This window comes from Solanum dulcamara, chromosome 3, assembly GCF_947179165.1.
Source record: "Solanum dulcamara chromosome 3, daSolDulc1.2, whole genome shotgun sequence".
In the NCBI taxonomy this organism is placed as follows: Eukaryota; Viridiplantae; Streptophyta; class Magnoliopsida; order Solanales; family Solanaceae; genus Solanum; species Solanum dulcamara.
The window spans coordinates 34,814,462-34,826,779 of record NC_077239.1 but is presented as its reverse complement, the minus strand read 5'-3'; the positions used below and the strand labels follow the sequence as shown (position 1 = coordinate 34,826,779).

General features: G+C 39.0%; 1 pseudogene; it reads right to left on the bottom strand.

Annotated features, from left to right (window-relative positions):
* Positions 1–8,759: 8,759 nt before the first annotated feature.
* Positions 8,760–8,879, bottom strand: LOC129883913 (5S ribosomal RNA; annotated as a pseudogene).
* Positions 8,880–12,318: the final 3,439 nt, after the last annotated feature.

Genomic DNA, 12,318 nt, shown 5'->3' with positions numbered 1-12,318 from the left:
TCCTGAAGTCATATTCAGAAACAAAGAATGAAGTTGCACCAAAGATTACATCATCCATAGTCTACATCTAAGAAATGCCAAAAGAAAGAAGAGATAGTTTCACGTACTTATTCCAAAACATGCCCAAAAGAAAGGAAGGATAGGCTTTATATACTTATGTCAAAAATATGCCAAGAGAAAGCTTCACATACCTCGTATGGACTTCTCTTAATTATGTCCACGTCGTCGTCCTCCAAACCTATTTAATATGGAAGCAATGCGAGTATCAACAACCTTAACTTTTCAGCGCCTTTAGTTGCACATTAGTATTCACGGAACCTATGTCCTTGTTCGTCTCCTCAACTAGGTCTTTAATTAGTTAAGACGTTAACAAAAATTGGGCAGCATCTCCCCTATAATGTGCCCTATCCGAATTTACAATTACACCCCTAATACCTACAACCAACCGACAATAATAACCTGCAGCATATGTTTAAGCAATTCACACCAATAATATCCAACATAAACTCCGAATGACTCGCTCGAAACTACGATACCAAAATAGGGTTTCTAGACTTTATTTCGCAACACCTTTAATTATATAAAACGAGGGTCATGTGGCTGCAGTCACAGATCCCACACCCCTTTTAGAAAAAAATTAGGCCCTGTAATAAACCCCCACACACCTGCAACAGTACACCACAAGCACAACACTTTACTTCGATGATAATTCAACTATAGCGACTCTAATTTGGTTTATTTCGAACGTCAAGAGTTTTTCTGACATTTTCACATTTACACCACCTATAGGGCGTATAAAATACTCTATAACAACACCATAAAGTCCAAATTTAAAGGATAAACCATACCTTACCCGAAATTGGCCAAAACTGCCAGATTGCAACTCGGAACTTCTCTAAAAGTGCTGAAATTGAGCGGACTATTTGTATCGCTTCCTTGCTTGCCCAAAATGGAATTTTATGTTATAAAATACCATTATATAACTGTGGGACACCTTAAATAATTAATTCACGGAATGATACTCGGAGTCTTACCTTGGCAGCCCCAAACACGTAGCTCCCTCTTCTTGCCCTCCAACATTTTTCTCTTCTAGTTTCTAAGTGTAGGGATGAAGAAATGAATCCGTAGACATCGTAAGATACATATATATCTACCCACGTGCTTGAGTAACACCGTAGATAATTAATTCGGGGAAGAAAATCGGAACTCACCTTGAATTCTTGGCCTTGGCCGTAGGTGCTCTCTCTTAGTCTTTAGGATTTATTTTTTCCTTTTCCAAGTGCTGAAAATGAATATTTGAGGTGTAAACTGAAGTTTACTCATACTTGCATGTGTATATACACTCCTTTAGGAGGTGACACGTGTCAAGCCCTTATTAGGCCACGAATCCATACATAGCCTCCTACTTGACCCTAAGTAGGTGGGTCACCTGCTTGATTGAGGTGCTGCCACGTGTTACTCCTTCATCGACTGCCATGTGTCATCTTTCCCCCTTCCTCGTGGGTTCACAATCTCATCCTATTTTAAGAGCCTATGTAATCCATACTACGCAAGCTTGGTATGTACTTAAGTAGCTCAAATGTATAAGACTTCTAAATTGGTAGCTTACGTAGGTAAATCGAGTCGTACGACTCATTACTTGGCATCCAACTTCTTTCGAATTCTTACGACCCTATTTTCAACCTTCCCTCTCACGGGTTATTGCATTCTTCTTTCCTTAGAGTTGTTTGATGTGTGAGTATAGTAGGGGTCTCATGGACACTTTCAAGAAGGTTAGGAACACGTTCCAAGGTCCAAAAGTATGGGGTGTAGCAGTTATTTTGATGAAAAATGGTTTGACACCCAAGCAATGGTTTTGGCCATTTCTATAAAGGGACTCGGGATTATACCAACAGCCTTGAGAAGCACACAAAAGGTTGTTCTAGACCAAATTTGACATTTTGGGGCTAACCATACTGACGAAATTTTTGTTCGAGCATGTTTTTCAATAATGATGACCAAGGTCAAACTTTAAGGCTAAAACACCTAATGGCTCGAAATCACATTCAAAGTCTCAGAAAGCGAGTCAACCATGCCACTAGCCTAAAATGACCTTTGTGGCGCTAATGGAACCATCAAACCTCTATTATGAGGTTATTTTCCTTGAGTTTGAACAAATCAACCGTTCAAACTCCAAGTGCTCCAAAATATATAAAATGACATAAAACCCAAAAAAATGACAAGGTGACCGAACTGTCAGTCCCAGCAAAGCTCTAAATTCTTAAAAGATCAAGAAATCAAAGAAATGACCTGGAGGGTCATTATATAGGTAATTTAGGAAATTATGAGCATATTGTACTTTTTTAATGATCATCCGTACCTTATGGCAAAGATTATTCTTATTTTTTGATGATGTTGAGAGCATGTTTGACCTTATTCTAGGCTTAGACTAGCGCTTGCCATAGATTTACAATATTTAGAACCTTTAGGCCTAGTTCCTACTCCGATGTCAACTTGGAGGGCTTAGCTTCCTGTAGACTCTCATAGGAGATTTGGGTCTAGTAGAAAAGGCCTTAGATAAGGCGTGGCTTCAGCTTTAATGACCTTCTACCCCGTCTCCCTCTTCTTTTGGTCCGTGCATTGATGATTTGAGATTTTGGGCTTTACTTGATGACTTGGGATGGGGTATAGTTAGAGCTTGGAGTGTTGGGATAATTTTTTGAGAACAGACATCTCTCCTCGATAGTTCTGTGATAAAGAGTTGACATGAGACCTTTTGGCAACCATTATTATCACACATTCAGGGTCTATTCATACTACTTATTTTATCCTCTACGGAGTTGATACACTTTAGCTACTATCTATTACCCCTTTAAGACTCATCCGTGGTTCGAGGTCCGAAATCTATACTTCTTAGATAGGCTCCTACTATTGGTTACTTGGAGATTATTATCGGCTACATTGAGATTCATCCTTGGTTTGAGGTCCAAGCTCTATTCTCCCTTGCTAGTCGGCATTTATTGGTTTCTTGGAGGCTATTTTTGGTTTGAGATCCGAGCTACGCCTCTCTGGCTTTGGACTCACCATTACTTATTTTTTACACCCCATACTTTTGTACCTTGGAAGGTTCCTAAGTTACTTAAGCTTCTTAAGTTTCTTGAAAGGTTCTTAAGTTTTTTGGAGCTTCTTAAAGCTCTTGAGCTTCTTAAAAGATACCATGTAAGCCGGATAATCTATAACGCTACCAAATAACTCCAAGGAAGGGAGAATGAGATACCCTAAAATAGAGAAGATTGGAAATAGGGTCGTAAGAATCCAAAAAGAGTTAGAGACCAAATAATGAGTCCTAGGACTCGACTTACATACTTAAGCTACAAACTTAGAAATCTTACATACTTAAACTACTTGAGTACATACAAAGCTTACATAGCAAGGATTGCATAGGTTCATAAAGCAAGATAAGATTACGAACCCATGAGTAGAAGAAGAGATATACACGTGGCAGAATGGAGGAGTGCCACATGGTAGCATCTGGAGGTGCCATGTGGCAGAAGATGGAGGTGCCACGTGGTATCATCTGTAGAAAGGGGGTGGTCTCCACATTCTACGTGGCAGCCCCTAAGTGGAGGAGGTGGTGTGTTGGCCCTACGAAGGCTTGACACATGTTATCACTTGCAGCTTGACACGTGTCACCTCCTAAAGTATCCTCTCTCTCTCTCTATATATATAGTTTATGACTTTTATGGTCATGTTTATCCTATAAGTTTCATTATTATCTCCAAAAGTCAAGAAAATTCTAAAGAAAAGAAGAAAAGAGAAACTTAAGCTAGAGAGAAGAAAGAGCTACAGTTTTGGGAGGAGAAAAAGGTAAGTTCTCTGATTCTGTTCCATGAATTAATTATATTGGGTATAACAAGAAGGTATGAAGGTGTTAGTAATGTAAATTTAAGGTTTGAATCAGCCCCAAACGGACAACAAACAGCCACAAAGTTTCAGTCGCGCTAGAAGAGCTTCCGAGGTGAGTTTTGGCGAGTTTCGGACAAGGTAAGGATTTCCCTTTCAAATTGAAGTTTATGTTTTTATGGGGTATATTACATGTCTTAAATGAGTCTGGAAGTGTAAAAATTGCATAAGGATGCTTGACATTAGAAACAAACTAAATTGAAGTCGCTAGCGTTAAATCAAAGTCGAGTAGCGTGTGGTGATTGTGATGCTGCGGTTGCAGCTGGCTGGATGGTGTGTTTCAGTCCTGGAAAGTGTTGTAAAAGAGGTGTGATTACTTCTGGTTTCATCCACACGATCCTCCGTTTTGTATTGTTAAAGGTTTTATGAAATAAAGGCTAAAAACTCTATTTTGGTATCGTAGTTTTGAGCTAGTTGTTTGGAGTTGTATTGAGTAACGTTGAAGTGATTTGATTGTATATATAACTGCTGGTTGTTGTTAGTAATATGACTGATAAGCTTAGCAGTTGGATAGGGAAAGTTTTAGGGGAGATGCTGCCCAATTTTGCGACTACATCAGAACTAGTAATAAGCTAGTCGAGGGAGATGGATAAGGAAATGGTTCCTATGACTACTTGGGTGTAGAGTTGGAAATGAGAAAATGAAAGGTTATTAATCTTAGTATTACTTTCATGTTAAATAGGTTAAGGAGATATCGAGGAAAGCTGGGTAACGATTAATCCCTAATGAGGTATGTAAAGCTACCTTCTTTCTCTTGGCATATTTTTGGCATGAGTAAATAGAGCTATCCTTATTTCCTGATGGTATGCTTTTGACATAAGTATGATTTTATTATTCTATAATTATTCACCGAGCCATGATGGGCCGGGTACGATATATGCATATGATGACTCCGTGAGGGAAAGTAGAGAGAGTATGTAAAGCTTATTCTTTCTCTTGGCATGTCATTGGCATAAGTATGTAAAGCTTATTCTTTATCTTGGCATATCGTTGGCATAAGTATGTAAAGCCTATCCTTTCTCTTCTTTTGGCATGTCGTTGGCATAAGTATGTAAAGCTTATCCTTTCTCTTCTTTTGGCATATCTTGATATAAGTACCACATAATGCAAGCTTTGGGGAGTATCCCATCCATAAAGCTCCGAGCAAGATTTATGAGCCTTACCAACTTTCTAAGGTTAGAACTTCCATAATAATGGAGCTACGGCTCTCAAGCCTTCTATATAATAGAGGGTAGTAAGTATGTGAAGCTAACTCCTTTTTCTTAGTATGTCTTAGCACAAGTATGAGATGTGTATGAAATTTGGGAGTAATTCTATTATTAAAACTCCAAGTATGGTCCATAAGTCTCATTCACTTCTCGATGGTAGAACTCCTATACTAGTTGAGTTATTGCCTCTCAAGGCTTCTATGTGATGGAAAGTAGTAAGTACGTAAACTATCCTCTCTTATCGTTTGGCATATCCTAAAAGTAAGTGATATGTATACAAGCTGGGGTTATCTCATTCTTAAGTTCCGAATAGGATTCTTGTCTCTTACTCATTTTTTGATGTTAATGCTCTTATGGTAGTTTAGGTACTACACTCGAGCCTTCTGTACGTAAAATAGGAATTGGCGTATGGAAGTCCATATGCTCACATACACTATTGTGACTCATGTCCTTACTTTGATAAGCTTCTATTCCTAAGGAATCTATGACGACCAATGCCTCTGATTTCATAAGACGTTTGGCATTACTTGATAAATGCCTATGATTCCCGAGACTCTAGTTGATACGACCCCTCATGACACTTAGAGGACACTTGGGATAAGTACCATTCTGAACCTCAAAGGATAGTCTAGTACAATCGTTTTATTGAATCTCAGATGATAATAGGATGATTATGACACCGAGTCCCATAAAGGGCCGAGTAAGGTATATGATGATTATGACACCGAGTCCCATAAAGGGCTGGGTATGGTATATGATGATTATGACACCGAGTCCCATAAAGGGCTGGGTACGATATATGATGATTACGACACCGAGTCCCATAAAGGGCCGGGTATGTTATATGATGATATGATGACACCAAGTCTATAAAAGGGCGAGTACGGTATATGATATGTGGATTGGACTGAACATTCCTCGGCATTACTATATGATATATGGATCGGGCTGTCGTTTCTCAATATTATTATATGATGTGTGGATCGGGCCGTACATTCCTCGCCATGTACTTACTATATATATGGATCAGGTTGTACGTTCCACAACACTAATAATATATATATGCTTATGATGATAGAATAATGTAGATGGTACACCGATCCCCCTAAAGGGCCGAGCACAGTACGTGATGGTAATACGTATAACTTTTTTTTATACGATGCGAGTACGGTAAATGGTTAAATGTTATACTTTCCCTCTGCATCCCTATGGAAACTGTAATTTCCTTATGATGTCTATTCTTTACATACTCAGTACATATGTCGTACTGACCCTCCTTTCTCGGGAGGGAGGGGGGGTTGCGTTCATGCCCACAGGTACAGATACACACTTTGGGGATCCATCAGCGTAGGAGTTCTACTCAGTAGTTCAGAAGCGCTCCATTGTGGTGGAGCTTAGTTTTGGTATTGACCCTCGATGCATATATTTATTTGTTCACGGGTATAGCGGGGGCCTTGTCCCACCTTATTTTATTGTTCTTACTCTTAAAGGTTTGTGGCCATTTATGTGGGTTGTGTATGGGTTGTATATGCATGTATGTACAATGGTGCCTATGATAAGCCTCGCTGGCTTATATGTTATCCTGCCTATTGATGTTCTATAACTTAAACAAGGGATAAATTTACTTACAGATAGTAGGGATATATGGGAGTGCCCAGTTCGTGCACCCATCACGGCCTATGGGATTGGGTCGTGACAAAAGTGGTATCAGAGCGGTTCTTCCTCAGAATGTCTATAGACCGTGTCTAGTAGAGTCCTTTTTATCGGTGTGTTGTGCACCATATCTATAAATAGGAGGTTATAGGATATTTAGGATGTTACCTTTCTTTTGCATCTAAGATCGTGCGATAGATCCAAGTCATAGGAAAAACTCCTTAAACTAACCTTGGATTTGAACAGAAGGGAGGCATCAACAGAAGAAAGTAATTAACGATGTTGGGAGTAACAAAGCACACAAGTAAGCACAGGTATGAAAGAGATATGTTGAGTAAGGTAGTGAGCTTGAAATGTAAAATTGAAAATTGAAATGAAAGTAGACATGAAAGTGTAACAAATGCGGTTTAAGTTGGACACATGAGGTAAGTCCATTATTTTCATACGGTTATTGATATTGAAAGCCCTGTGTGGCTGTGATATGAATAAATATATGTTGGCCTTGTGACGCATTATTGGTATTTCCTTAGTGCAGGTTTGGGATAGTAAGGAATATAGAGGAAACTCTGCCAAATTTTTTTTAGATATAGAAAGAGAATGAGATATATGGTTGTAACATATCTTGAGAGATCGTATCCACGATAACGATAAGGATGAAAGCTCATGAAGTAGAGAAGGGTATTGTGTATATGTACCTCCACTTTGGAAAATAGTGGGATCCCTCGAAGATAGAGAATAGAAATTACAAAATAACCGAGGCATTACGAAATTATCAAAGGAACAAGTGGTATCCATTGGAAAAAAAATATGATAAACAAAACGTAAGACACGTGTCATCAGAGTATAAGTGCCTCGAATGGAGAATCAAACACGATTATAAGCACTAGTGACGTACTTATTGGGATGAATGAAATGTGGCTTCGGCTAAACTACTACATTAGTTATTTGACTCGAGTACCAGTACTTGGACTAGATTGGGTACTAGTTATTGAGAATTCTGAGTACCCCATGGTTATATTAAGGTTTCTTACAGAGGCAACCTAAAGTATAGATGAGTTAACAGAAGGTGTAGACATGGTGCAGTATATTAAATGTGTTGGAACAGAATCATATGCATATAAACTGTTGAAAATAAATAGAGGATGACATGGGTACACCCTAAAAGGGGAAAGTGTACAAGAGAAATACAAGCGTGAGAGGAAGTCAACTGACACTGTCACATGTAGACAAAATCGCTTAAATTTCAAGTGAGATCCCCATACTAGAACGAGTTAGCAAGAGCTCAAGGCCAATAATAAATAGATAGAAACTGTGGTATTTAAGACCATGCGAAGAATCATGGGTGCCTACAAAAAGGGGTGAATACGATAAGAGAGTAGGATTGAGCAAACTAAGGGCCGCGAAAAGGGTAGTAGGGCCATGTTTGAGTAAAGATTAATATATGGAAACAACGTCATTGGTCGTTGATATCACGACGTACAAGTAGCAAGTAGAATAGAAAATCTCTACGATAGGAAATGAGGAGACCAAGGAGTACATAAAGGAAGAAAAGAAAGAAGTAGGACAAAATAGCATTAGCACGAGCAAGTCCTAGTGTGAAGTCGATATGTAAAGCAAGAAGGGCTGGGAGATGAAAAGACTGCGTTTACCTCATACCAGTGGTATAAGAGTAGTTGTGCAACCTATGAATAGTTATATACAGCATAAAACCAAGCAGAGGAGTACATGATGAAAATGAGTTATGATATTTTGGAGATGTTACAGAGGAATACAAAGAGAAGTTAAATCAAATGGCCAAAAAGGACATAGTCATGGTTGAATTAAAGATCTACCCCAACACCGATGGTAAGAGAGAAGAAGAAAGGGCAAGGAGAAATATGAAGACTAGCGAGAAGATGCTAAGGTAAATCATGGGCTAAGATGAGTTCCTTCACACATTATTGCAAGGATGGCAATGGAACGTGACACAAGGACTTCCTAGGGGGGTCACCCATCCTAGTACTTCTCTCGCCCAAGCACGTTTAACTTTAGAATTCTGGTAGGATCCAGTGCATTAGTGCTGTTATGATCGCATGAGATGGAAGAATCTGAACTAACGATAAAGCAACGACCCGAGATTATGTACCTAGAGTGTTATAAGTAGGGTTAAGGGAGTTGTAAAAGGGCTTAAGCAAAACGAGCAAGAGTAGCTGGTTACTAACAAATGGCGCACTGGTATGCCAAAGTTTTGTAACACTATACCAGTAATGATACACAAAGCACAAAATAGCTATGAAGGTTATCGTGTGAAGGAACTTTAGCACCACTCGGTAGCCAACTCTAATGGGTAAAAAGCAAAACCCAAAAGGTAAGGGTACCAATTGATGTCGTCTAAAGAAGGCAAGAAGTAATACACGAGGTCCAAGATTTCACAACACGACCTTGGCTATAAGACTCATTTTGCACTCCATGGACGGATGATGGTATATGGAATGTCATCCATAGATTAACAATATCAGCCGTGTTCCTTCGATCAAGGACTACCTATTCAGCCGAGATTGTTTGAAATTGTGGATCAAGAGAATGGTGGGACTTTACAGAATTCCCATAACTATTGTCTTAGATGAAGGAGTCTGAGTTACAGTTAACTACTGAAGATCAGCCCACAAAGAGATTTGGAACACATACAGGTCTTCGTACACTATTGTACCCTCAGACCGATAGACAGACTAAGCTTACTAGCTAAGCGCTAGAAGATATGTTGTGGGTCTATATAGTTGACTCCAAAGGTAGCTCAGATAATTGCCTAATACCTGTCAAGATTACTTACGATATTAACTATCATTCTAGTCTCCGGATGGCCCTGTGTAAGACTTTGTATGACAGAAAGTGTAGGTCACCATTGGTTAGTCTGATGTTGGCGAAACACGACTGATAGGCCCAAACATGGTCCAACAGGCTGTGGATAAGGTAAAGCTTATTCAAGAGAGATTATTAGCTGCCCAAAGTTGACAGAAGCTATATGCAGACAATCAATGTCGACCTTTGGAATTTCAAGTGAGTGTCTGGGTGTTCTTGAAGGTGTCGCCCATGAAATGAGTAATGAGGTTTGGCAAGAAAGGGAACCTGGGTACAAGATATATTGGCCCTTACCAGGTCCTTTGCCGAATAGGCAAGGTTGCCTACGAGCTAGACTTACCATCGGATCTGGAAGCAGTACATCCAGGCTTCTATGTATTAATGCTTCGCAAGTGCGTTGGTGATCCATCCCGAGTATATCCTGTAGATGATATCCAGATCACAAAGGAGTTATCCTACGAAGAGCAACCTATCACCATCCTGGATCGGCAGATTAGAAGATTGCAGACTAAGGATGTAGCTTCCATCAAGGTGTTATGGAAAAATGAGAATCACGAAGAAATGACCTGGGAAGCTGAAGAGGAAGTGAAACACAAATATCTGTACCTATTCCCTATGTCTACAGGTAATTCTAACTTCTGAAACTCTTAAGTTGATGAAAGTATGTGTTATTGCAATAGAGAGAAATTTTCCCTATAGTCTGTGTAAGATTTTGAAGAAGGTTTTGTTTAACATTCGAAGATGAATGTTCTAAAGGGGGGAAGGATGTTACACCCTATACTTTTGTACCTTGGAAGGTTCCTAAGTTACTTAAGCTTCTTAAGTTTATTGAAAGGTTCTTAAGTTTCTTGGAGCTTCTTAAAGCTCTTGAGCTTCTTAAAAGTTACCATGTAAGCCGGATAATCTATAACGCTACCAAATAACTCTAAGGAAGGGAGAATGAGATACCCTAAAATAGAGAAGATTGGAAATAGGGTTGTAAGAATCCGGAAGGAGTTGGAGACCAAATAATGAGTCGTAGGACTCGACTTACTTACTTAAGCTACCAACTTAGAAATCTTACGTACTTAAACTACTTGAGTACATACCAAGCTTACGTATCAAGGATTACATAGGTTCATAAAGCAAGATGAGATTACGAACACACGAGGAGAAGAAGAGAGAGACATGTGGTAGAATGGGAGAGTGCCACGTAGCAGAAACTGGAGGTTCCACATGGCAGCATCTGCAGCAAGGGGGTGGTTCCCTCATGCCACATGGCAGACCCTAAGTGGAGGAGGTGGTGTGTTGGCCCTATGAGGGCTTGAAACATGTCACCACTTGGGGCTTGACACGTGTCATCTCCTAAAGTGGACTATGTATATAATTTATGACTTTAATTTCATCTTTATCCAATAAGTCTCATCTTCATCTAAGAATAGTCTAGAAAAACAAAAAGAAGAGAAGAGGAACTTAAGCTAGAGAGAAGAAAGAGCTACGGTTTTGGGAGGAGAAAAAGGTAAGTTCTCCAATTACATTCCGTGAATTAATTATATGGGGTATAACATGAATGTATGAAGGTGTTATTAATGTATATTTATGGTTTGGAGTATCCCCAAACGGACAACAAACAGCCACAAAATTTCAGTCGCTCTAGAAGAGCTTCCGAGGTGAGTTTTGGGGAATTTTGGACAAGGTAAGGATTTTGATTTCAAATCGAAGTTTATGATGTTGTTATGGGGTATATAACATGTCTTAAATGAGGCTTGAAGTGGAAAAATTGCATAAGGAAACTTGACGTTAGAAACAAACTAAATTAAGGTCGCTAGCGTTAAATCGAAGTCGAGTAGTGTGTGGTGATTGTGGTGATGCGGTTGCAGATGGTTGGATGGAGTGTTTCAGGGATTTAAAGTGTTCTAAAAGGGGTGTGAGTACTTCTGGTTGCATCCACACAACCCTTTGTGTCGTATTGTTAAAGGTTTTATGAAATAAAGGCTAAAAACTCTATTTTGGTAATGTAGTTTTGAGCTAGTTGTTTGGAGTTGTATTTAGTAAAGTTGAAGTGATTTGATTGTATAAATAACTGGTGGTTGTTGTTAGTAATATGGATGATAATATTAGAAGTTGGATAGGGCAAGTTATAGGAGAGATGCTGCTCAAATTTCGGCAACTTCAGAACTAGTAATATGCTAGTCGAGGGAAATGAATAAGGAAATGGTTCCTATGACTACTTGGGTGTAGAGTTGGAAATGGGAAAATGAAAGGTTGTTAATATTAGTATTACTTTCATTTTAAATAAGTTAAGGAGATATCGAGGCAAGCTGGGTTACGATTAATCCCTAAAGAGGTATGTGAAGCTACCTTCTTTCTCTTGGCATGTTTTTGGCTTGAGTAAATAGATCTATCCTTATTTCCTATTGGTATTATTTTGACATAAGTACGAAGCTATTATTCTATAATTATTCACCAATCCATGACGGGATGGGTACGATATATGCATATGATGACTCCGTGAGAGAAAGTAGAGAGAGTATGTAAAGCTTATTCTTTCTCTTGGCATGTAGTTGACATAAGTATGTGAGGCTTATTCTTTGTCTTGGCATGTCGTTGGCATAAGTATGTAAAGCTTATTCTTTCTTTTGGCATGTAGTTGGCATAAGTATGTAAATCCTATCCTTTCTCTTCTCTTGGCATGTCG